General features: G+C 43.7%; 2 pseudogenes; one reads left to right on the plus strand and one right to left on the minus strand.

Annotated features, from left to right (window-relative positions):
• The first annotated feature begins 3,759 nt into the window (after window positions 1-3,759).
• LOC120865120 lies at window positions 3,760-4,758 on the plus strand (annotated as a pseudogene).
• Window positions 4,759-17,017: 12,259 nt separating this feature from the next.
• Window positions 17,018-17,976, minus strand: LOC120865121 (annotated as a pseudogene).
• Window positions 17,977-27,273: the final 9,297 nt, after the last annotated feature.

A 27,273-nucleotide genomic window follows, 5' to 3' on the forward strand; every position in this document is an offset into this window, starting at 1 on the left:
GCATAGGTCAGTCTGCCCATTTCTAGGAGGGTCACCTTTGTAAGCTTTTTTCAATCCAGCCACAGGCTAGACCTCTTCCCACCTTCACACCATCATGTTATCACTGGGACTTGCTCAGATGAGACAGGCACTCCTGAACCATGACGCTGGTGCCAAACAAAATTAAAACAACCACGTGCAAATAAGCCTCGCATGCTTAGTCGCTCGGTCGTGTTCGACTCTTTGTGACCCCATGGTCTGTAGCCCACCAGACTCCTTTGCCTGTGGGATTCTCCAGGCAAGGCTATTGGGGTGGGTTTCCATGTCCTTCTCCAAGGGATCTTCCCCACCCAGGAACTGAGCCCAGGTCTCCTGCATTGTAGGCAGATTCTTTACCGGTGGAAGCCACCAGGGAAGCCCAAATAAGCCTTAGGGCATTGCTGTGACTAGCCTCAATTTGTTCCAGCTTCTGCTAATCATCTATTATTCTTTGTTTTCCCTACCTTCTCACTGAAAATGTGAAAATGAAGTCCAAATTTGGTTTGGCCTTGATTGAGAGCAAAGTGTATGTATGGATGGATGTTTTAAAAATGATTTTGACTATTTGTAGGAACATGGGACCTTGGGAATTTAGTTCCCTTCCTTAGCTTTCAACAGGAAGCCAGAGGCCACCAAAAAATGGGCCAGTCTTAACCACAGTAACCCAGCTAGGGTACCGAGAAAGAGAAACAACCTCCCAAGCCAGTGGTTGCTATGGCAGTAGTTTTTCCACCATGGGGCTCACATCTCTTCCTTCCTGTTCTGCATTAGAAGTAACCTAGGGATCCACTTTATATATTCTTTTATAAAGAGAGGCAGGCCAGGTTAGAGATGTCACAGAAAACACTCACAGTTTCCTCCTTTTCTCTAAAGAAGAAGTGCGTACTTCCCTTTTTTCAAAGGGGTTGGGGAAGGCAACAAAAATATTCTTCAGACAAATAAAGCCAATAAAAAAATTTCAAATGCTGGTGGAGGCCTGAAGGATAGCTGAGAGAAGAAGGTGGATTCCTCACATTTCCTTCCTCAGAAACGATCTTCCCAAACCCTGATGAAAGCCAGTAAGCCAGCTATTTCTCACGACAAAATATGTTCTTTTAACCTCTGTGATCTGGCTCCAGGGTACGTATAACATGGAGAAAGTTGTAGTCTGGACTTTTACCTGGAATCAGTAGCAACATTCAAATTGGGATTTTAAAAACCCATGGGAAATTAAGTCATTTAATTTCTTTGAAGATCTTGGCAGAGAGCACCCTGGAAATGTGGGGGCCACTGTAACAACAAACAATAGAAGAATAAACATGAGCACTGTGCCAGTAAATTGTATTCTCCACAGGGACCCATTAGCTGTCCCCAAGGCCCCAGCCCTGCCTTACTTTCTGAACCTGTCCCTTTGGCTGCTAATGAGGTTTGAGAGCCTGCGCTCTGCTCACCAACTGGGTCCATCTTGCTTGGTACAATCCCAAATACAATCTTATGGGAAATCTATCACAGAGGCCCAGACCTGCACATCTGGAGCTTCTCATCATTGACTCAGCGGAAGAAGGATGCTTCTTCACATAGGAAGGTGAGGATATCATGGAGGCGTGCAGGGCAATAGAATGTCTTGGAGCAGAGGTGCCCATGACCGCAGTGAACTTCAGCAGAAGACTTGTCTCAGCGGCTCCCAGAGCTGGACTCAAAAGAAGCCGCCTGTTCTCATTAGCTGGTGTAGGAGGTGGATGGCAGTGTTTGGTGTTAGGCTGGGCAATCACCAGCTCCAGGAAGCAGAGCCCGAACTTTGATCAGAATCCTAAGTGCTCCTAGAATCAAGCCCTCACTTGGGATTGGGGGCAGCAATGTGTGAGTGTCGTATTCCACATGCTCCTTTCTGGAGTTTCAGGGGCCAAGGCTGCCACGTGGCCTTGTTGTGGTGTAAACAGTTATGGGCTACAGAAGTCGGGTTTTGCCAGCCAGGGACACAGAGAGCATGGGATGTGTGCTCCCCCCACACTGGAGCAGCAGGCTGTGACGCTTCCTCTTCCTCTCCTTTTTCCTCAGTGCAGAGAAAGTGCTTGATTTCTTGAAAGAGAATGACTAAGAGGAGGGACCCCCCCCCCCCGCCCCCATGAGGTGACTCCTGTGTTCCTGGGTCAGGGGCCATGGTAGCTTTGAGGATTAGCTACTATAACTGAAACAGAGCAGGGGTACCTCTAGGCTGCCCTGGGGGCGGTGTCACTCTGGGGTGAGCAAACAGTTTGCTTGCATGAGCGTCACTAAAGAGAACTTAGCCCCTCCGCCGGACAGAAACACTTACTCTGTGCTACAGACCTCTGGGCCCCCCTGGTGGCTCAGTGGTAAAGTCTGCCTGCCGATGAGGGAGACATGGACCCAATCCCTGGACTGGGAAGATCCCCTGGAGAAGGAAATGGCAACCCGCTGCAGGATTCCTTTTTTTTTTCTTCTTCTTCTTCAGTATTCTTCTCTGGGAAATCTCATGGACAGAGGAGCCTGGTGGGCTACAGTCCATAGGGTCACAACAGAGTCAGATGTGACTGAGCGAATAAGTGACGCCAGACCTTTAGCTTCCTACTGAGACGCCAGAGCCAAGCACCAGCACAAGAGAGGTGGTTTACTGAGCAGACTGCAGGAACGGGCTTCGAGGAGAAAGTGAGTGTGCAGCGCCACGCTCCCAGGTCACTTTCCTAAGCTGCTGTCGTTCCCCATCTCTCTGACCTGCCAGCACGGAGACTTGTAAGGGCAGAGCAGATTCTGGACTGACAGTTTGTGCCACGTTGTCGATCGGTTCCCCAACATCCCCGGTCTCCAATCTGTTCTATGAAATGATTATACTAAACTAAACCTGGTTATACTAATCTAAGACCTGTCATGCTGTGGGTCAGGAATTCATCAATGATATTAACTGAATGGTGAACAATTAAGATCAATAAACCTAAGCTTTCACTTAAGGTTGAGAGACCATCACCAAGAGATTTGTTTCTATTTTCATAGCATTTGGAGGTAGTAAGGGCTTTCGGACAGAAGTCGCTGAAGTGCCAGCTGTGTGACCTAACCTCTCGGGAACTTCTCTCTGTCTCAGATTCTCCTTGTGCAGAAGGAGTGAGAGAATCTGGCACTCATGGTTATTGTGTAGAGCAAGAGAAACACTGGATTTCAGTGACCAGCATGATACCAAGCACTAGCAAAGGTTTCAACAATGTTATGATTATAATTTGAACCATAGAATTTGTTGCATATTGTAAAAGGCATATTCAAAGGGAATATTATTATACTACTGTTGTCTTTATTTAAATATAAATTGGTAATACTGTATTTTATAACTTGCAGATGTGAATAACACTGCCTATTCATCACGCCATAGTTAAGAATACACTAGTGATTTCAATATTAAAAGTAGACCTTGAGGAACACATAAGAATCATTGATATCACATGACAAGTGAATTATATCCTTTATTTTAATTCTCACCAGTACGTGAACTGTAGATCCTGTCTTCTTTTTACACAGAGTGAAAATGAAGTTCACAAATGTTAACCATTAATAACTTTCCAAAAGAATCAATCTCTCAAAGGATTAGAACTCAGTATTGAACTGGTATTGAAGTCATGGATCCAATAACCAGCGAACAGGACTACTTTGCTCTCCAGGCAGCTGCCTTCTTGGGTAGTTAAGGAGCTTGATCTTGTGCTCCTCTAAAACCTTTGTTCCCTCTGTGATGTCTCTCTTGCAGGCTAAGACCCACAGATGAGGCGGCTGTGTAAAGAAATGTTGATGGAAATGAGAAATGGGACAACAGTCAAGAGTTCACCTTGGAGAGCTTCCCTGCGGCCCAGCACCTGGGCAAAGTCCTCTTCTTGGTGCTCTTGCTGGCACGCCTGGCACCCACTGCAAGCAATGCACTCATGGTCACCATCAGCTGTGCTGACTCCAGGCTACAGACACCTGTGCGTGTTGCTTCACAAGTAGTTATTCCTAAACTGTTGGTCACCTTTCTTTTAGGCAAACAAACAATTTCCCTTGCTGCCTGTCTCACACAAGGCTTTGTGTTAGTATTTCTGGGAGCAGCAGGCTTTCTCCTCATAGCAGTGTTGTCTTTGGACCAATACTTGGCCGTTTACAAGCCTCTGTATTCCACAACCTTCATGAACCCGAGCGCTTGCTGCCTCCTGTTCACAGCCTGCTGTGCTTTGGGGTTCACTGTTATTTCTGGTCTGGTGGTGAAGGTGTCCCAGTTCTCTCTCTTTCTGCGGCCCCCAAGTCACCCCTTACTTCTTCTGCGACCTTGGCCCCGGATCCATCTCTCCTCCTCTGACACTAAACTTGAAAGGTATGCATTTACCCTCGCTTTGTGGTCCTTTTGGCATCCCTCATCATGAGCATCGCTGTGTAAGCAACATAGTCGCCACAGTCCTGTGACTCCTTCAGCCGAGGAGCGATGAAAGCTTCCTCCACCTGCTGCTCTCACCTCAGTGCCTCTCCCCGACGTACGGCAGCTGTATGTTTATACACGTGCAACCAAAGCAGGTGAGCAGGCTGGGCTCCAACAAGGAGGCTGCCCTTGTGAGCACAGTGAGGACCCCACAGCTGAACCGTGTCATCTACACCCTGAGGAACAGGCAGGTCCACCAGGCTCGGAGAAAAGCGATGTTCAGGATGAAAATACAAGCTAAAAAAAAAAAAAATCATATGGTCCTGGAGTGGAAGGCTTCAGAAAACCATTTGTCCTCATTCCAGACACTGTAGCAGTGCCCAGAGCTGTCGGGGGACGTCTGTGGCAGACCTTACCTGATCTCCGTTAACTCATCCCCATCAGTGAGGATCTGTTTTCTCAAGGCCGCGTTTCACCTTGGTGTGCATGAATCTTTTCTCCCTAAATATGCCACATACTGACGACATTTGACTTTGATTGTAAAAATCCCTTAATACATTTTCATTCTTCCCTCTGACATAAACCATGTTTTGAAATTTCTGAAATTTAGTAACTTATGCTCTTTTTATTTACTACCATCTGACCCAAATGTCAACCCACTGCGGTATTCCTGCCTGAAGAAAGCCATGGGCAGAGGAGCCTGCTGGACTACAGTCCATAGTGCCGCAGAGTTGGGCACGACTGAAATGACGTGGCATGCACGCACCATCTGACCGTAAACGTCAGTCAACTGAGTTACAGTCATTCGGGGCATCTCAGGTGGCTCCGCATGGGTAAGGAATCCACCTGCAATGTAGGATACTAGGAGACGCGGGTTTGATCCTCAGGTCGGGAAGATTGCCTGGAGAAGGGCATGGCAACTCCCTCCAAGCACCCGCGTAATTAAAACAATAAAGGAAATGCTCAGGTCTACATGCCCTTCATGCCTACCTCAGGGAAACAGTGGTTCTAGTACCCTTCATAATGGGATATAGACAGCTCGCGCCTGATGTGCTCTTAATCGCTGCTTTTAGATAGCTTGGCTACGCATGCATGAACCCCTATCCTGCTGAAAGAAATGGAACTGTGTCAGCTCTCAGACCACCCTCCAAGGAGGGGGATTAACTACAGCATTCCACAGCTGATCAGTGCTTCTATTTTCTAAATAATTTATTCCAACTCCAGTTGCAAAATGTGTACTTATGATGGTTCCTATCCTAAAATTGTTGCTACAGAATGAGTGTGCTCATAAGTGAAAAGGAGCGCTTAATCCAGATTTGTCTGATCGCTTCCAAAGTCACAAGGCAATGAAATATAAGTTATTTGCTTATCAACCTACTTCATGTTACTAATGAAAATAATTTAAACGGTTTTTTCTGGTAGACTTGTGGTGTCAACTACAAGGTTATCTTCTGAATGATAACTTCTTTTAAAACCAACATTTCTATTATCTCAATTCTCATCCTTCGTGTGCTTTTAGCTCTTATTTCCAGGATAGAAATGTGTCTGTTTCATTTCCAGAGGAAATACCTCTAGATTAATATCGTTTTTCTTCTCTCTTGTTTGCTTTTTATCTCAAACTCTGAGATTAAATAATCACAGATGAATTTTATGAAATATGTCCTACACCATGGTTGAATCATACTTGGCTTGAAGGTCATATTACAAAGTTCATATTTCATCTTACTGACAATGAAGAGGTATCAAATGCATTCTAAAAACATCATGGGTATGTTCTGATTAGCTGTGTATTTAATTCATAGCTGTGGATGTTGTATGAAAAAGACATTGGAAAAACAAAGATCAAAGGAGGAGAGTGGATACAAAGACTGTTGCAGAAATCAAGAGAAAGAGAACGATGGCTTCGGGGACTGGCAGTAGAAATGGAATGCAAAGGGCCCACTAGTAGACTCTGAAACAGTCTGCATTGGAAACCCTGAGTTCTGAGGCTCCTGCTGCCTTCCTCTAACTGGTCAACTTCCTAAAGTACTTAAGTCATGTTATCCATAGCATGTGGCGATTGAGCCAGACAATCTCAAGTCCACTTGAAAATGACTCAAGATGTCGTAGGAGCATGGAAATAATGTTCCACCCCGAGAGACAAACTACTGAAAAGTGTATTGAAGTCATTGATGTTTAGTATTTTATTAATAAGTTGAGGAATCAAGAAATGACAGGAAGCCTTCTTAGGTTTAATCAAGAGTTGATTATAATTTATTATACTTAAACCATTCAGATGTACTTTATGTTACTTAAGATAGAATATGATTGAGTGGTGAACTTGATAAATAGAAAATGAACCCCAGGAAGCCAGAATTTAATTTATGAATCTAGCCTGCTAGCTACAGGTGGTACCCAATGAGGACAAACTCTAACATGCAGATTAATGCACTAGACTCTGGTGCTGTAAAACATTTTATAGAGGCAAGTCCCCTAACCTAATTCTGCATCAAAGATATTTCCATTCATAACATTTAAAATAATTTTATTGAAGTATGACTGACAGAAAAACTATAGATATTTAATGTACATTATTTGATGTGTTTGGACATAGACATCTGTGAAATCATCACTAACAAATCACCTCCACAGGCTTCTTGCCATCTTTGTTCACAGGCAATACTGTATTATATATCATAGGCCCTATGTTGCACATATCTCCAGAAATTATTTATTTCATATAGCTGAATCTTTGTATCCTTTGGTCAATACCTCCCTATTTCTCCCTCACCCAAGCCCTGACCATCACCATTCTATTCTCAGCTTCTATGGGTTTGATTAAACTCCACACACATGTGAAAGCATACAGTGTTGCCCCTTCTTGTGTCTGGCTTATCCTACTTGGAATGGTGTCCCCAGGCACATCCATGTTGTCACAAATGACAGGATTATCTTCTTTTTATTTTAAGGCTGAATGAAATTTACTTAAGTGCTCATGCTGGTGTGCTCAGCCATGTCTGACTCTTCGCAGCCCCATGGACTGTAGCCTGCCAGGCTCCTCTGTGCATGGAACTTTCCAGGCAAGAGTAGAGGAGCGGGTTGCCATTTCCTCCTACAGGGGATCGTCCAGACCAGGGATCAAACCCGAATCTCTTACACTGGCAGACGGATTCTTTAGCACTGCGCCACCTGTGAAGAGTGTTCTCTCTTTCTCCCTTGTTTCAGTTCAATTCCGTAGCTCAGTCATGTCTGATTCTTCACAACCCCACAGACTACAAACACGCCAGACTTCCTTTGTTTATAATTCAATATATATATATATATATATACCAGCTCTTAGTTTTGCTTAACTTTTTCATTCCTTTGGTTTATTTCCTTTATTTCAGCTTTGATCTTTGTTATTTCCTTCCTTGTATTGACTTTGAACTTAGTCTATTCACTTCTAGTTTCTTAAGCTGTAAAGTTGGGTTGATTACTTGATATCTTTCTCTTTTTTCAACATAGTCACTCACCATCACACATTTCCCTCTCAAAATTGCTTTCCCAACATGTCATAAGTTTTGGTACATTGTGTCTTCATTTCCATTTGTTTCAAAATTTCTTTTGTTTCTCCTTTGACTTCTCCTTGACTATGAGTGTTCGGGAATATGTTGGTTGTTTTTCACATATTTGTAGGTTTTCTCGTTTTCCTCATCTTCTTGATTTCTAGTTTCAAACAATGGTGATCAGAAACTATACTTGAAATTATTTCAGTCTTTAATTTTGCTGAGCCCTGTTTTTGATCTTATGGTATATCCTGGAGAATGATGTGTGCACACCTAAGAACAATATGCATTCTGCTGCTGCCGCCTGGGTGGATGGGATGTTTTTTAAATGTCTGTTAGGTTCATTTGATCTAGCGTATGGTTCAAGTCATTTCCTGGTTGATTTTCAGTCTGCGTGATTTGATGAAATCGTCACAATGATGAGAGTGGGGTGCTGAAATCACTACTTGTATGACTGTCCATTTCTCCCTCAGTTCTGTATTTGCTTAAGATGTTTAGGTGCTTCGATGTTGGGTTCATATGTAGCATATATATAGATGATTGTTACACACACACACACACACACACAACTGTTATGTCATCTTGACGCACCGACTCCTTTATCATTTCGGAATGACCTTCTTTGTCTCTTGCTACCAACCCAGTGCCCCCAGTGCCAACACGAGTGGTAACAGTGCCAGTTGCAGCTCCAAGGCACCAGAAACCCCGGGGGCTCAAGCAGCATCATGAGGGCGCGAGCGGCACTCTGGCGTAGACACTGGAAGGAAGGAAGTGCAGGCTCTCAAACGTAGCCAGAGGCAGCACAGCTAGGGAAAACCAGAAACTCGCGCTATGATGCCACCTACTGAAAATCAAAAGAAAGGTCTCTAGTTACCAATCTGTTGACTTGTTAGAATCAAAGTAAACACATCTTTGCCTAAATGAGAATAGTGTTCATTACGTGACGTGGACTGGCTGAGGAACAACTCATTAAGCACCGTGAAAAACCACAGTAACACAGTATCGCAAAAAGAAGACGACAGTTCGTCAGAAACCGAACTTAAAGTCATGGAAGATTGTGATGTAGCTGATAGAGAATTCAAAATAGTGGTCATAAAAAACTCAATGAGCTGTAAGAAAACTCAGAAAGGCAGTTCAGTGAGCTCAGGAATAAAATTAATGAAAGAAGAAAATGTTTACCAAAGAGACTGAAACTCTGAAAACAAGCAAACAGAATTTCTGGAGCTGAAGAGCTTGGTAAATGGGATGAAGGGTTCATCAGGAAACTCTGAAAACAGAGCAGACCATCTGGAAGAGAGAGTCAGCAAGCTCAGAAACAGAAGCCTAGAAGGCGGCGGGGGAGTGGGTGGACGGGCAGTACCTCTCTCCCCATGGACGCATCAGGAGTACACCTTGAGACACAGAAGTGCTTGCAGAACTCCAGCTGCGAATGAACAGGAGTACCTGACCAGTTGACAAGAATGTATAGAACCACACAAAACTCAGTAGGATGAAGGAATCAGAGGGGGAAACAGGAGTGTTAGTAGGGCCAGACCAGCCCTCGGCGGGTGGGGGAACTGAAGCAGGGGTCCCACCCCCACATCAGGGCAATTGTCTGAGTCAGAGGAAAATATTTAAGACTGAGAGTGAAACAGCTGATCTGTGGCAGCCTAAATGGAATGAGAATCAGACAGTCCTTGCTGCAGCCGTACGCGTCGCAGACAGGAACGCTGGTCTCCTGGAAGGCACAGCGGCTGGGAGCTGGAGTTTAGGGATTGTGGAGCAATCCCAGGGTGAGGGCTGCTCTTGATTACAGACAGATGGACTGAGGGGATCTGAGGGAGGAGATCCTGGTGGGAAATGCCAGTGGAGGAAATTCAGGCCCCCACGGAAGCAAAGCGGCACTGCTGAGTCCCGTGTGGGGATGGAGCCATCACCATAGCCTCCCTCTCCCCACGTGACAGCACCGGCAGCTGAACAATAGAGAGGCTGGCCCCTCAGACGCCTGGCACACTGAAATATAGAGTACAACCCGCCCAGGGCGCCCCTTTAAGTGCCTGACATGCTGATCTACAGAGTAGGAGCCCAGTCACGGGGGGCCCTCTATGTGCCTGACGTGCCAAACAACAGAGAGGGACCCCAGGCAAGGGAGCCCGCTAAGTGCCTGAAGGGCGGAGCAGCAGAGAAAGACTGGTTAGAGAGGCCTTCTGATCACCAGCTGCTGCTGCTGCTGCTAAGCTGCTTCAGTCGTGTCTGACTCTTAGCGGCCCCATGGACTGCGGCCCACCAGGCTCCTCCGCCCATGGGCTTCTCCAGGCAAGAGCACTGGCGTGGGGTGCCATCGCCTTCTCCGTCAGATAAGCTAATCCTCTTCAAATCCTTGCTTACAGGTCTACTTCTGACTAATTCAAATCAGACACTGAATTTTCTTCTACTACCTAGTTCATTTCTTCAAAAATTCACAACTTTTTTTCTGGTTTCAAAACAGAGCTTTAATAATTATAACATGTGGTATGGTCAGAAATTCACAACTTTTGTCCATAGTTATATACACAGTAGGTGCTTTCCAGTGATAAAGAATTTGCTTGTCAGTGTAGGAGACTCAGGAGACACGTGTTCGATCCCTGGGTCGGGAAGATCCCCTGGAGGAGGGAATGGCAACCCACTCCAGTATTCCTGCCTGGAAAAATTCCCTGGACAGAGGAGCCTGGTGGGCTACAGTCCACGGGGTCACAAAGGGCGAGACACGACTGTGCGGCCGAGCGCGCCCTGCACAGTGATAGTGAGAACACGGCTTCCTGGTGGCTCAGCGGCAAGGAGCCCAGCGGCCAATGCAGGCGACTTGGAGACTCGAGTTCCGTCCCTGGGTTGGGAAGATCCCCTGGAGAAGGGAACGGCAACCTAATCTTGCCTGGGAAATCCCACGAACAGCGGAGCCTGGCAGGCTAGAGTCAAGGGGGTCACAAAGGGTTGGACATGGCTGAGCAACAGAGCACTCACGCACATGCACACACACACACACACCACAAACACACACACACACACAATAATATGAAGGTTCTTCTGTGAATCAACCCTTTATCTAAATTTACATGGGTTTCTGCATAAGGAATGTCTTTCACATCAAAAAACTGATTTATAAGTTCATCAACGACTTTTTCACCAAGGTAAAGTAATCCATTTCTCCGAGGTCTTCCTTGTTTAATTAAAATACCCTGGACATAACACAACAAAGAACCGTAGAAAGATTCTGGAAGATAGAAAGAAGCAGTGGACTGCCCAGGGACAGTTTTGAAGAACAGCATGCCAGTCCTTTCCCTGGGTTTCCTTATTGCTTCTCATATTTCCCAGACAGGGTGCAGCAGAATCCTCCAGCATAGAATCGCCAGAGGATAGATTTTTTAAACTATTTCAAGAAAAACTAAAAGCCTGTGGCCCCCTAGCCAAAGGCCTGAGAAGACGGTGGCCTGATAGAAAATGATTTTTATCAGTTCCAATCTTACTCCAACTTCATGCCAACCTGAAAAACCACACCTTCCTCATCAAGGTTGAGCAGTGATTTGTGCTTCCCCACTTATTCATGATAAAAAATAAACATAAGTAAACTCGCAGCAAGCCAGGAGCAGAGAGAAACCATCTCAACTTGACAAAAAAAAAAAATTTACGGAAAAGAGGTAACATCATACTTAATGCTAAAAGACTAAATGCTTCCTCTTTGAGACAGAGAACATGACAACTCTGTAAGTTCTAGCCACTGCAGTAAGGCAAGAAAAAGAAATAAAATGCATAAAGACTGGAAAGAAAGAAAGAAAACTGTTTCTGTTGGGAAAGTATATGAATATCTACAGAGACAACCCTAAGCAACCTACAAAAGTATCACTAGAACTGAGTGAGTTCCGTATAATCACAGGGCGCAAGATCAACCCCCCAAAAGAAAGACCACATATTTATATAATCACAATAAAACTGTGGAAACAAATTAAAGCACATTGCCATTTACAACAGCTCCAAAGGAAATGAAACACTTAGGCAGAAATCTAACAAAATATGTACAGAATCTATGTGTGGAAAGCCAGGCTACTGTGATGAAAGAAATCAGTTCAGTTCAGTCCAGTCCAGTCGCTCAGTCGTGTCCGACTCTTTGCGACCCCATGAATCGCAGCACGCCAGGTCTCCCTGTCCATCACCATCTCCCGGAGTTCACTCAGACTCACGTCCATCGAGTCAGTGATGCCATCCAGCCATCTCATCCTCGGTCGTCCCCTTCTCCTCCTACCCCCAATCCCTCCCAGCAAAAGAGTCTTTTCCAATAAGTCAACTCTTCGCATGAGGTGGCCAAAGTACTAGAGTTTCAGCTTCAGCATCAGTCCTTCCAAAAAACATCCAGGAATGATCTACTTCAGGATGGACTGGTTAGATCTCCTTGCAGTCCAAGGAACTCTCAAGAGTCTTCTCCAACACCACAGTTCAAAGCATCAATTCTCTGTGCTCAGCTTTCTTCACAGTCCAACTCTCACATCCATACATGACCACTGGAAAAACCATAGCCTTGACTAGATGGACTTTTGTTGGCAAAGTAATGTCTCTGCTTTTAAATATGCTATCTAGGTTGGTCATAACTTTCCTTCCAAGGAGTAAGCGTCTTTCAATTTCATGGCTGCAGTCACCATCTGCAGTGATTTTGGAGCCCCCCAAAATAAAGTCTGCTACTGTTTCCACTGTTCCCCATCTATTTCCCATGAAGTGATGGGACCAGATGCCATGATCTTCGTTTTCTGAATGTTGAGCTTTAAGCCAACTTTTTCGCTCTCCTCTTACACTTTCATCAACAGGCATTTAGTTCCTCTTCACTTTCTGCCATAAGAGTGGTGTCATCTGCATATCTGAGGTTACTGATATTTCTCCCGGCAATCTTGATTCCAGCTTGTGCTTCTTCCAGCCCAGAGTTTCTCATGATGTACTCTGCATAGAAGTTAAATAAGCAGGGTGACAATATACAGCCTTGACGTACTCCTTTTCCTATTTGGAACCAGTCTGTTGTTCCATGTCCAGTTCTAACTGTTCCTTCCTGACCTGCATACAGATTTCTCAAGAGGCAGGTCCGGTGGTCTGGTATCCCCATCTCTTTCAGAACTTCCCACAGTTTATTGTGATCCATACAGTCAAAGGCTTTGGCATAGTCAATAAAGCAGAAATAGATGTTTTTCTGGAACCCTCTTGCTCTTTCCATGATCCAGCAGATGTTGGCAATTTGATCTCTGGTTCTTCTGCCTTTTCTAAAACCAGCTGGAACATCTGGAAGTTCACGGTTCACGTATTGCTGAAGCCTGGCTTGGAGAATTTTGAGCATTACTTTACTAGCATGTGAGATGAGTGCAATTGTGCGGTAGTTTGAGCATTCTTTGGCATTGCCTTTGTTTGGGATTGGAATGAAAACTGACCTTTTCCAGTGCTGTGGCCACTGCTGAGTTTTCCAAATTTGCTGGCATATTGAGTGCAGCACTTTCACAGCATCATCTTTCAGGATTTGAAACAGCTCAACTGGAATGCCATCACCTCCACTAGCTTTGTTTGTAGTGATGCTTTCTAAGGCCCACTTGACTTCACATTCCAGGATGTCTGGCTCTAGGTGAGTGATCACACCATCGTGATTATCTTGGTCATGAAGCTCTTTTTTGTACAGATGTTCTGTGCATTCTTGCCATCTCTTCTGCTTCTGTAAAATTCATACCATTTCTGTCCTTTATCGAGCCCATCTTTGCATGAAATGTTCCCTTGGTATCTCTAATTTTCCTGAAGAGGTCTTTCCCATTCTGTTGTTTTCCTCTATTTCTTTGCATTGATCGCTGAAGAAAGCTTTCTTATCTCTTCTTGCTATTCTCTGGAACTCTGCATTCAGATGCTTATATTTTTCCTTTTCTCCTGTGCTTTTCACTTCTCTTCTTTTCACAGCTATTTGTAGGGCCTCCTCAGACAGCCATTTTGCTTTTTTGCATTTCTTTTCCATGGGGATGGTCTTGATCCCTGTCTCCTGTACAATGTCACGAACCTCATTCTATAGTTCATCAGGCACTCTGTCTATCAGATCTTATCCCTTAAATCTATTTCTCACTTCCACTGTATAATCATAAGGGATTTGATTTAGGTCATACCTGAATGGTCTAGTGGTTTTCCCTACTTTCTTCAACTTAAGTCTGAATTTGGCAATAAGGAGTTCATGATCTGAGCCACAGTCAGCTCCTGGTCTTGTTTTTGTTGACTGTATAGAGCTTCTCCATATTTGGCTGTAAAGAATATAATCAATCTGATTTCGGTGTTGACCATCTGGTGATGTCCATGTGTAGAGTCTTCCCTTGTGTTGTTGGAAGAGGGTGTTTGCTATGACCAGTGCGTTCTCTTGGCAAAACTCTATTAGCCTTTGCCCTGCTTCATTCCTCATTCCAAGGCCAAATTTGCCTGTTACTCCAGGTGTTTCTTGACTTCCTACTCTTGCATTCCAGTCCCCTATAATGAAAAGGACATCTTTTTTGGGTGTTAGTTAGGAATCAAAGAAGCCTAAATAAGTGAGGAAACTTACAGTGTTCGTGAATTGGGAGATTCAACAGATTAATGCTGTAGGATCTTTCCAAACTGATCAACAGGTTTTAGGCAGTTTTTCAGCAAAATCTCAGAAAAGATTTTCTAAACATAGACAAACTTACTCTAAAAATTATATTGATCGGCCTGGGCCATATAATATTTTTTTAATCTTGAAAAATAAAGAAAATAGGAGGGATTTCTATTCAGTATTAATTTTTATTGTGTAGGTACAGGAATCAAGACAGTGTGATATTGGTGGAGACATAAACACACAGATTGGTAGAACAGAATAGATAAACCAGAAATAGACCTTTAACAATCAGCCCAACTGATTTTTGACAAAGATACACAAATAGTTCAATGGAGGAAGGATAATTTTTTAACAAATGGTAATGGATCAATTAGACATTCACAGGCAAAAGAAACCATCAGTCTAAGCCTGACAGCTTATACAAATTTAACTCAAAACGGATTACAGACAAACTTAAAACACACAAAAAATTTTTAGGAAATATAAGAGGAAATTTTTGGAATCTAGGACTAAGTAGCTCTTGAGCTTGATATCAACGTATGATCTATAAGATGAAAAGCTGGTGAATTAGACCACATCAGATCTGTGAAGACTGGTAGAAATGGCTGTGTTATCTAATGCACAGAAAGCAATACAGAGAACTGTCAGGAGTTCCCTACCTTTAGATCAGGCTCAAAAATTACCCACCTTATTCTACTTTGGAGAAAGGAGTGACACAGACGTGCCTGTCCTTGGAAAACCATAAACCCAGGACTGCTCGTAATCAAACCGTTTCCTACTTAAAAACCTAAATCACCGAACACTCTTTTGACAGTCTAAAATTCTTCCTAATGAGATTATACCTTAAATATAATTTACTTTCTCAGAACAAGCTAAAAGGAAGATATGCCCTCAGGTCAGACATACCAGAATTCCGGTGCAGGTCATTTTCACGCAGATGTGACTGAACCTATTTCCACTAGGGCCCATTGTCTTCTGATGGGAGTCACTTCCTCAGTGAACCTGTAAACATGATATCGGACTCCATTTAAACCCACTTTTTCATTATTAATGCACTCATTTTCCTTTTAAAGTTTTCTTAGTATTTGTTCTATTAGTTTTTGCTACCTAAAATGTCAACCAGAATTTCCCGTAACAGGGAAAACATGTTAAGGGAAGCAGCTCCCACACCTTAAGGTCACACTAAGGAGAAAATACCACTTAGATGGGAAGAAAGCATTTCCTACTGGGATCACCTGCCTTTCACAGACGGTTGAATCCAGAACTTGGCAACATCAGTTAGAGAAAAATAAGTGCACAGGTTTAAACTTGCTTACCTTAATTGTCCTATCTCTCCTTAACAGGGCAGGGGACCACCCAGGATTGTAGACCAAAGGTTCCCACCAGAGAACACAGTTCCATGCATTTTCTCAATTGTTCCCCTTTGATCTTCAGGTTTTTAAACAGTTTTGCCAACCATATGAACTTGAGTTATTTATTAATTATATATGTCATTAACATTACCATTTTTTATTTCCTTTTCATCCAGAGTAGATTTTAACCAAAGATCCAGAATTATTATGCTAGGAAATCCTATAAAACACTCTCTCAGTTGCCGTTGTAAGTAATAAAGTTACAGAAATATGAAAAAAAAATGTGCTTTTGTCTGTGTTTTAAGAAGTTAAAGAAAATTTCATTAATAATGTTTGGCACAGCCAAAGATGATACAGTAAAGAGCTCCTCTTAACCACCTGGAGATGCACTGAACTGTTACTGCACTACCATCAACAGACCCAGAGAAGAACCAGCGAGCGTATAGCAGATTCGTTTACGTAAACAAATTCAGTTAATGAAACATTAATTTGTACTATGACTTTTCATAGTCTTCAGACACAAATTTGTTTCTTAAAATTCAAACCTGAATATCTAATGGTAAAGAACAGTTCTATCTATTTTTCATAGGTATCAGAAAATTAGAGCATCAGAATATATCATGAATGACATTTATTAAATCTGATTGGCAATGCTTGAATTATTACCTTAAAGATATTGTATCTTATGATTTATGTATAATAGTTGCTCCATAAATGTTGTTTGAATTGAATTCCTATAAGACCCATCCAAAAATCAAGGAAGATATTATCAGCACAACACAGAGAACAAATGAAATTTTCAAGTAAAGGAACAAGGCTTCACAGGTGGCCCAGTGGGAAAGAATCTGGCCAATGCGGGAGCCTCGGGGGACACAGGTTTGATCCCTGGGTTGGGATGCCACGCGGGAGGAAATAGGATACTCCAGTATCCTTGCCCAGGAAATCCCATGGACAGACGAGCCTGGTGGGGTCGTACACGGGGTCACAAGCAACGTGACTGAGCGACTGAGCGCAAACACGAGATCGAATTGCGAATGAAGACGGTGCCCATCCAGCCGAAGAGCAGCGCAGGCTGGACCGCCAGACGGGGAGCCGCTCGAGGACGGACCTTGCCAATGGGGGGAAGCTGAACTAGAGGGTCAAGAGAATCCATTTAGCCTCCAAAGATCTATTTCTGCAACCTCACCCTAGACAGTGTGTCCCTCCGAGTCTGGTGGACCTGCTTGTTCCTCAGGGTGTAGATGACAGGGTTCAGCAGTGGAGTCACCACCGTGCTCACAAGGGCAGCCTCCTTGTTGGAGCACAGTTGATTGGTTCCCTCTGGTTTCAGGTGTATAGACACAGCTGCCGTCCGTCAGAGAGAGGACACTGAGGTGAGAGCAGCAGGTGGAGAAGCTGTCGCTCCTCGGCTAATGGGAGAGCAGGACTGTGTCGCCTCTGCTGCTGTATGCAGTGATGGTTACAATGAGGAATGTTGGAAGGATGAAGAAATCCAGGCCAAAGGCCAACATTTCAATAGATCTGATGTCAGAACAAGAGAGACTAATCACGGGCCCCAAATCACAGAAGAAGTGAGGAATGACTTGGGAGCCACAGAAGGATAACTGAGAAAGCTTTGTAACTGGAACCACCATGAGGGAGAACCCCAAAACTAGGCAGGCAGTGGCCAGAAGGGCACACATCCTTGGGTTCATGACGGTTGGATAATAGAGAGGCTTGCAAATGGCCATGCACCGATCCAAGGATAATACGGCCATTAGGAAGAAAACAGCTGCTCCCAGGAAAAGAAAGCCAAAGGCTCGTGTGACGCAGGCAGCAAAGGAAAATTTTTTGCTTCCAGCAGAAAGAGGGCCAGCAATTTAGGAATGCCGGGGGTTGTAAAACAGCATTCTAAAAAGGAAGAACTGCTGAGGAAGAAGTACAGGGGTGTCTGGAGGTGATGGTCAGCCCAGATGATGGTGATGGTGTGACGGAGGCCGGATACATCAGCAGGTGCGCCGGGAAGAGGACCCTCCCCAGGTGCTGGACGGCAGGAAACCCCTGAGCGTGAACTCCGGAGCTGCGGTCCTGTTTCTTGCATCCCCCATTCGTGACTTTTCCATTTCTCCAATAAACTCTTTGCGCCATGCAGTGTCATGACTAAGGAATGAAGAAACTTGTTCTATTACATACATAAAATAATGTAGGCCTGGTGACTAGATGTGTTTGTTATTTTAAATATGATACTTCATGTATAGTTTTTGTCTATTAATAAGTAAATATAAGTGATTTCTATCTTTGCTTATGTTTACGGAGACACAGAATAAAATCTTGGATAAACGAGAACTGCATGTAGCTAGAAGTTTTCATAAAATGATTTTAACAGTGCTAGTCATTTTCCTAAATAGTCTGTTGCCAAGCAGAAAAAAGTCCTTTTAGTTGTGTATCTACTTACGCAGCATATTCCTGGTGAGATATCTCTCGTACCATGCACCTACAAGGTGAATTTTCAAAAGGAAACTCTTAGCCTTAAAAACCTTATGGTGATGGGGTCTGTCACTGCACAAAAAAAATCGCCCTTGATGTACTTGGGATCTGACATCTGTATTTACAGCAGTACTTGCAGGAAAACTTCTGGGGGTCGGAGTTTCAGCTTTCTAAAGTGAGTCAGATTAGCAGAGTTAACAGACAGACTCTGAGCAGATTGTTGGAGATCCAACCAAGGCCAGTTGTCTACAAACTCTGAGACTAGCTAGTGAAAGAGGGGAATTTTTCCTCTGCCCTGCGCAGGCTTCCCAGGTGACACTATGGTAAAGAACTCGCCTGCCAATGCAGGGAGTGCAAGAGACGCAGGTTTCCTGCATCCCTAAATCAGGAAGACCCTCTGCAGGAGGGCATGGCAGCCCTAGAGAATCCCATGGACAGTGAAGCCTTGCAGGCTACAGTACATAGGGTCGCAAAGAAGCGACTTCACACACACAGTGGGCAGTCCAGGGGAGAATCAGTGTCTCCTGGCCTTTCAGTTCATCTATTTGGGGAACCTTGGGCTTCCCTGGTGGCTCACATGGGAAAAATAAACAAATAAATAAATCTGCCTGCAGTGCAGACCCAGATTTGATCCCTGGGTTGGGAAGATCTCTGGAGAAGGAGGACATGGCAAGCCACTGCAGTATTGTTGCCTGAAGAATTCCATGGATAGAGGAGTCTGGCAGGCTGCAGTCCGTGGGGGTCACAAAGAGTCAAACACGACTGAGTGACTAACACTCACTCAGGGTGAGGACAAAGAGGGAGTGCTTGCTTTGACTCCCGCAATTATTTTCTGATTCATTTTCTCTCCAATTGTCTACCTAAATAAAATAACACCTTTCACTCTTTAATCCATAAATTTCTCTTATGTGAGCCTTTCTCACACAATTAATGTTCATCTTTGATCTCTGAACTAGCCATCTGATACAGCCCAGTATGTAAGATCAGCTTAAAGAGAAGCAGAATTTGCTTCGGTTTAAAATAAATAAATTACAAAATCATCCAATCACACTAAGGTCATGTACTCACCAACATGCAGCTGACAGTAACCAGAGACTTGTCCTCTACTCTTGTAACAAAGGAAGGTGCTGGTTTAGGCAGAAGGAAGGGAGGAAAGAGAAAGAAAGGCATAAAGGAAGGAAGGAAAGAGCGAGAGAGAAGAAAGGAAGGAAGGAGGGAAGAAGAAAGGGAGACACCTGCGTTTGAAATAAGCCTAATTTGCCCCAGAGAAAATTTCAACATGTGTATCATGTCTGCTAAGCATTCTTCTTCATGTGAATCCAGAGTTTTCCAAAATTGGGATAAACCAAAGTGACAGTTCCATGGCAGTCTTTCCTGATGAAATTCTGGGAAGAAAAGAAGAGCACATATTGCCGTTGAGACTCTACTGGAATCTGGGAGTGAGTTCTCCAGGAATTTCAAAAAGCCATCACACTCTCCTTGCAGACTCCCAGTTTCCCGGACTCCCATTCTGCTCCTACCTCAGCCACCACCAGCAGGAGATGCCGCTTGCTGGGAAACGTTACGGGGCATTGTGGGAGACAGCAGCCTCCTCTCAAACTGGTCCCTGGTACACACACTTCTCTAAAATTCTCAAAAATGACTTGCAGGGCAGGTAAAATGCATTACCAGGCCCCACCTCTCCAGTTTGGGGAAACGCACATGTCTCTGGGAGCAGCGCTGAAAGTGAAATGGCGCTGGGACACCACCTAGGATCCACCAGGACCAGTGGGCTCACCTGACCTCATTAGAAGAGGATAGAACAAAACCTTCTAGAAATCAAGGTTGCTCCAGCATCCCTGGTGACTGCTAATTGGGCACTGTTGGAAATATAAAATTATAGCACACACATTATAGTCTTTCATTATATATGCAAATATAACAATATTGACTCACAAAGGTCTGGATCTTCCTCCATGAAAATCTTCAGTGGTGGACTACATATAATCCTCCTGGAGTTTATAAAGTCCCATTGCATTATGTTACTAAGGTGGAATTGTAAAGTCAAATGGAGAATTTGGATCCATATGTGGCCATAATAAGGTAAAATTCTCCCTTATTCTGTCATAGCAGTGTCCAAGACACCAAATAAAATAAAACATTTCAATAAGAGCTAGGGTCTCATAACTTAATACCAAAAAATGTCCAGGTTTCAGCTGATAATAACTAGTCATAACAAGAACAAGGACAATTTCAACTCAAAAGAAAAAAAGACAATAAAGTTAACACCAATATCAAGACGACAGAGATGCTAGAATTATATGACAAAGACTCTAAAGTAGCATCATGAAAAATGCTTCAACAACAAATTAAAAACATACTTGAAACAATCTTTTAGAAAATTTCAGTCAGGAAATGGAAGGCATAAAGAGTAACCCAATGAAAATTTTGGAACTGAAAAATACAGTAGCTAAAATTTTAAAAAAATTCAATGGATGGGCTCAACAGCTCAATGGAAGGGAAAGAGGCGGGGGAATCAGTGAAATGATAGAACAGTAGAAATTATTCAGTAGGAGTGACAAAAAGAAAATAGACTGAAAACACTCTAAATACAGCCACATGGGCCTGTGGAACTGTTTTCAAAAGATCTAACGATTTTATCTTTGAAGTCTACAAAGATGAGAAAAGGAGTGAGGAATTTCTGTGAACCAGCAAGGAACACGTGGACGTCGACCTAGAAGTACAAAGCACTTGCAGTCACTCAGGAGAAATGAAATGCTTCTGTGTGAATCCAACAGAACGTGTGTAGAACTTATGTCATGAAAACTACAAGCTACTGAAAAAGAAAGAAGGTCAAAGTGATAAAGAGATACACTATGTACGTGCATTTGAAAACTAGAGAGGAGAGAGCAAGGTGGCGGAATAAGAATACATGGAGCTCGGTTCCCTCCACAAGCACATCAGGAATACGTCTATGTGCACAATAATTCTCAGTGAGAAGTAACTGGAAACTAGCAAAGGACTCCTCTACCACCAAAACTGAAAGAAAGATACACGCATCACTGGGCAGGAGAAGAAGAGACGTGACAGCCGGGGCCTCTATTCCCGGGAGGGGCTCAGAAGAACAGCGAGATTGTGCCTGCACTGGGGACGGAGCAGGTCAAGCGCCAGCCTGCGCATCCCAGTCCTGGGGCCCCACACCGACGAGACAAACCCTCCCGGCTGCTTGGGGGACCCCTGGGACAGGTGGAGAAGCTAGAGAAGCCCAGACTCAGCTCACGAGCAGTGTGTGCACAATGGCTTGCCACTAGGTGGGGTGGAGAGACACCTGCCCGAGCGGTCCCTCACCACACGACCCAGCCCAAGCTGAGGAAACCCTGGCCAAGCTCACCCCATGTACTGAATCTGAGGTGGCCAGCGCCAGGGGGAAGGCTTAGCCTTAGAATGCAGAGGGGATCCATTCCCAGAAAAGAGCCTGGGTGACAGTGATCGGAGGTGGGGTTCTCAAGCTGGGTAACCAGTAACCACTAGTTTTGTTTTCGTTGGTGGCTGCACCAATGCACATTTCCACCAACAGTACACAAAGGTTCCCTTTTCTCCACATCCGTACCGACAGTTCTTACTTGTGTTCTTTTTGGTGACAGCCATTTTGACAGGTGTGAGATGATATCTCGTTGTGGTTTTGATTTGCATTTCCCTGATGATTAGCGAGGTGGCCCCCCCTTTCATGAGCCTGTTTGTCACCAGCATTTCCCCTTTGGAAAAATGTCTACTCTGTTCTGCCAGTGTATTAATCAGGCTGTCTCATTTTCTAATGTTGAGTTGCATGAGCGGGTTATATATGTTGGATGTCAGTTATATCATTTGCAAATATCTTCTTCTGTTCAGTAGGCTGTCTTTTCAATTGTTTCCTCCACTATGCAAAAGGTTTTAAGTTATTTAGGTCCCATATGTTTATTTTTGTTTCCTTTACTTTGGGAGATGGATCAAAAAACATTGCTATTTATGTCAGAAGAGGGTTCTGCCTGTTTTCCTCTGAGAGTTACATAGTTTTCAGTCTTACAGTTAGGTCTTTAATTCATTTGGGGTTTATTTTTGTATATAGTGTTAGAGAATGTTCCAATTTCTTTCTTTTACATTTAGCTGTCCCACTTTCTCAGCCCCACTTATTGAAAAAAGTGTCTTTTCTCCATTATAAATTCCCTCTTTTGCTGTAGACTCTTGTTCAATTGCTAAGTTATGTCCAAATCTTTTTGACCCCATAAACTGCAGCATGCCAGGCTTCCCTGTCCTTCACTATCTCCCAGAGTTTGCTCAAACTCATGTCCATTGAGTCAGTGATGCTGTCCAACTATCTTATCCTCAGTCACCCGTTTCTCCTCCTGCCCTCACTCTTTCCCAGCATTAGGGTCTTTTCTAATGGGTTGGCTCTTCGCATCTGGTGGCCAAAGGATTAGAGCTTCAGCTTCAGCTTCCAATGAATATTCAGGGTTTATTTCCTTTAGGGTTGACTGCTTTGATCTCCTTGCTGCCCAAGGGACTCTTAAGAGTCTTCTCCAGCACCACAATTCAAAAGCATCAATTTTCTGGTGCTCAGCCTTCTTTATGGTCCAACTCTCACATCCATACATGACTACTGGAAAGCCATAGCTTTGACTATATGGACCTTTGTCAGCAAACTGATGTCTCTGCTTTCTAATATGCTGTCTAGATTTGTCATAACTTTTCCTCCAAGGAGAAACAGTCTTTTAATTTTGTGGCTGCAGTCACCATCCGCAGTGATTTTGGAGCCCAAGAAAATAAAATCTGCCCCTGTTTCCACTTTTTCCCTATTTGCCATGAAATGATGGAACTGGATGCCATAGTCTTAGTTTTCTGAATGTTGAGTGTTGAGCCAGCTTTTTCACTCTCCTCTTTCACTCTCACCAAGAGACTCTTTAGTTCCTCTTTGATTTCTGTCATTGGACAAGTATCATCTGTGAATCTGAGGTTGTTGATATTTCTCCCAGGAATCTTGATTCCAGCTTGTGAGTCATCCAGCCCTGAATTTTACATGATGTACCATGCATATAAGTGAAAGGAGCAGGGTGACAATATGCAGCCTTGATGTACTCCTTTCCCAATTCTGAACCAGTCTGTTGTTTTATGTCTGGTTCTAACTGTTGTAGATTAAGTGACCATAAGTGCGTGGATTTATTTATGGGTTCTCTATCATATTACATTGATCGGTATGTCTGTTTTTGTGTCAGTACCATACTCTTTTGATTATTATGGCTTTGTAGAACAGCCTGAGGTCAGGAAGCATGATTTCTCCAGCTCTGTTCTTCCTTATTAAGATTTTTTTTTTTTTTTTGGCTAATCTGGGTCTTCGTGTTTCCATACAAAATTAAAAATTCTTTTTTATAGGTCTGTGGAAAATGCCATTGATGAGAAAGATCACATGAATCTGTAGATTGCCTTAGGTTGTATGGCCATTTTAACAGTATTGATTCTTCCAGTCCAAGAACATGATCTATCTTTCTGTTTGTGTTGTATTCAATTTCTCTCATCAGTGTCTTATAGTTTTTAGAGTACAGGTCTTTTGCATCCTTAGGGAGGTTCATTCCTAGGTATTTTATTATTTTTGATGTGATGGTAAACATAATCATTTCCTTAATTTTTCTTTCTGATATTTCATCCTTAGTGTATAGAAATGCAACATGTATCATCTGTGAATCTGAGGTTGTTGATATTTCTCCCAGGAATCTTGATTCCAGCTTGTGAGTCATCCAGCCCTGAATTTTACATGATGTACCATGCATATTGATTTTGTATCCTGCAATCTATAGATTTCATTGATAAGCTCTAGTTTTCTATTAGAGTCTTCAGGATTTTCTATGTATAGTATCACGTCATCTGCAAACAGTGACAATTTTACTTCTTCCTTTCCAATTTGTATTTATTTTATTTCTTTTTCTTCTCTGATTGCTATGTTATGGATTTCCAAGACTATATTAAAAATAGTGCCAAGTGAAAAAAGAAATCAGAAAAACAAAACAATATCATTTACACAAATTAATAATATATACATGCAAAACAAATATATCTTTTCACAAGAACACAAATTTTTTAAAATCTATATTAAAATGGTTGTATATGGGAGAGAGAAAGGACTTACTAAAAGGGGATAAAACTGAGTATATTGATAAAAAAATGTAACAGAGTTTTTGCATGGATGAATAATGAGAATGCATCATGAACTGAAGAAGGTGTTAACTCTCTGCATTCAAGGAAGAGAAAGAAATAAGGGAAGGAAAGAAAGAAAAGAAAGTTTCCATTGATTATAATTCATTACAATTCAGGAAAATGAAGCCTTCTAATAGTCCTCAATTTTCTGACTAGTCGATCATAGTCTAAGTACAAGTGTTTAAGCAGGAAAAGAGCACATAGGAGCACACAGAGGCGGATCAGCTCGGTGCCACACCGCCAACATCCTGAGACTCAGATGCTTGGAATGCCAGCAGGCTAAGAGCAGGAGGCTTGCTCATCCCTCGAAAGGAACAATGCAAGACAGAATCATGACTTAGCTCTTGACTGTGACATGGAGCCAGTGTAAAGAAATGCTGTTCTCAGGAGCCCAAATCCCCTCCTCCAAGAATGATTCTCTAGAAAATACCAGGAGCACTCTAGCCAGGCTGCCAGGATAGCACAGTCCAGCTGTGGTGACTGGCTGGTGGCTAGAGCTCTCCTCTGAGGAGAGTACTGGGCTCACCCTAGCTGGCAGTGGTGGACTAAGGCCTAGCCATTCTTCTGGGTTATGTCCTCTTCCAGGAGGAGTGGGCCAAATACCTTTTGCTTGCGTTTGATAAAAGTAATCCCTCCAGCCTCCTTTTCCAAGAGAAGAGGGGTTCTCAGAGTAAATTGAAAAGATAAACTAAGAATCTGTTTCATGCAATGAAACTGTGATAGGACTTCTCCAGCCTTGTGGAGTGCCCTTTCTCTGTAAACAAATGTCTGCTCCTGCTGCAGAGAGCTCTGAGAAATCCACGTTTGGGAAAGTGGCTCAGGTATGCTGTCTCTGTTAATTAAGTGGCAGACAGCACTGTACCAATTCAATACATCTGACAAAAGCTGCTGCTACTGCTGCTGCTGAGTTGCTTCAGTCGTGTCCGACTCTGTGCGACCCCATAGATGGCAGCCCACCAGGCTCCCCCGTCCCTGGGATTCTCCAGGCAAGAACACTGGAGGGGGTTGCCACCTCCTTCTCCAATGCATGAAAGTGAAAAGTGAAAGGGAAGTCGCTAGTAGGATCTACATCTTGTGTCCTTTGCAGAGGCTAGTGCAGTAGCGTTTTCCGAAAACTTTCCAAAAGGTTGCTCTTCCAGGACCATTGGTCAGGTTGGCCAGGAGCTTCAACAGGTTTGCCACTTATTAACACCTTATTGTCACAACCAAGGACAGTACCAGAAGCTGGAGTCCATGATAAACTATCATATATGCTGAAGGTTCGGAGGTTATGCTCTTAATTCATGGAGTTCCTTTCAAATCCTATCTCCAACACTCATTCATTTTGTAACTTGGCCATGTTACCTAGCCTCTTACAGCACTGCTGGAAAACCAGAGACAAGTTGTGGGGGTCCTTCATCCCAGATCAGACATACAGAGACTCTCATATTAGTTGGCTGCAATCGTCACAGTGGCAAAAGCAGCAGAGCCAGCAATCACGAATCTGTCCAGTGTGAGAGAGGACCTCTCTGGTTGGCTGTTGTTCAGTGGCTGTCCCCCAGGGGCAACTTTTCTTCCTCCCCGCTCACCTCCCAAGGAGATCTGGCATCTCTAAAGACACTCTTGATTGTCTTAATCTGGGGTTTGTCTTACTGGCATCTAGGTGGTAGAGGCCGTGTGTTGCTAAATATCCTGCAATGCAGGACAGCCACCACAGCAATGATCCAGCTCAAATGCCCACAGTGTTGAGGCTAACAAACCCCAAAGAAAACGAAAGCCAGCCTAGATGAAAGCCAGCCTAAATGAAAACACAACCACGCACCTACCATACTGTCTTGGCTCAGAGGCCAGGAATGTGGCTAAGACTGGAGTTCACGAAGCAGCCTCCACAGAGAGGGAGCTGGACGCACCACAGGCCCATAGCTTATTTTCATCAGCAGACCCTTCTTTTGTGGTTGCTCGTGCTGGTAGACCAGTCCAGTTCCTATCACTTGCAGGAAGTTTGCTTGAGTCAGGGAAACCAAAAAGGCAAGGGCTCATGGTTGGTGAATCATTTTAAAGAAGGAAGTGATCTCCTTTTCCCCTGACTGATATTTATTATCAGAGACAAAAAGCAGAGAAAAGGAAAGAAGTGAAATATTTATCAGTTCCTCTCTGTGACTCTTCAAAGGACTGATAACGTGAATTCATAGAAAGGGCTGCCTGCTGGATGCCTGTGGGATCATGAGTTTATCTGCATCAAATCACGAAGACTAATAATTTTAAGAGATAACACATGAAAGCAAGAACCACTTCTCTGTATCAGCTAAGTGAGGTACATTGGTGCTGTGCACACATGCTAAGTTGCTTCAGTCGTGTCCGACTCTGCGACCCTCTGGACCAGAGCCAGACAGGTTCCTCTGTCCACGGGATTCTCCAGGCAAGGATACTGGAGTGGGTTGTGATGCCTTCCTCCAGGGGACCTTCCTGACTCAGGGATTGAACCCATGTCTTCTGCACTGGCAGGTGGGTCCTTTACCACTGGCGCCACCTGGGAAGCCCTTACATTGGTGTCAGTTCTCACAAAAAGAACAGTCTCAGTTGTAAGATCAATTAAAAAAAAAGAAGAAGAAGAATCATATGTTCTGAGAAGGCAAACTCCAAGCAAGACAACACTCAGCAGGGAGGGATGCGCTACCTGTACCAGAAGGGCTATAGAGAGAAGGATCAGTTGCTCAGACAGATAAGATAACAGAACCTAAGACTGAGGACTCAACTCAACAGGAAAGTGAAAAG

This window comes from Oryx dammah, unplaced genomic scaffold, assembly GCF_014754425.2.
Source record: "Oryx dammah isolate SB20612 unplaced genomic scaffold, SCBI_Odam_1.1 HiC_scaffold_6, whole genome shotgun sequence".
Lineage (NCBI taxonomy): Eukaryota > Metazoa > Chordata > Mammalia > Artiodactyla > Bovidae > Oryx > Oryx dammah.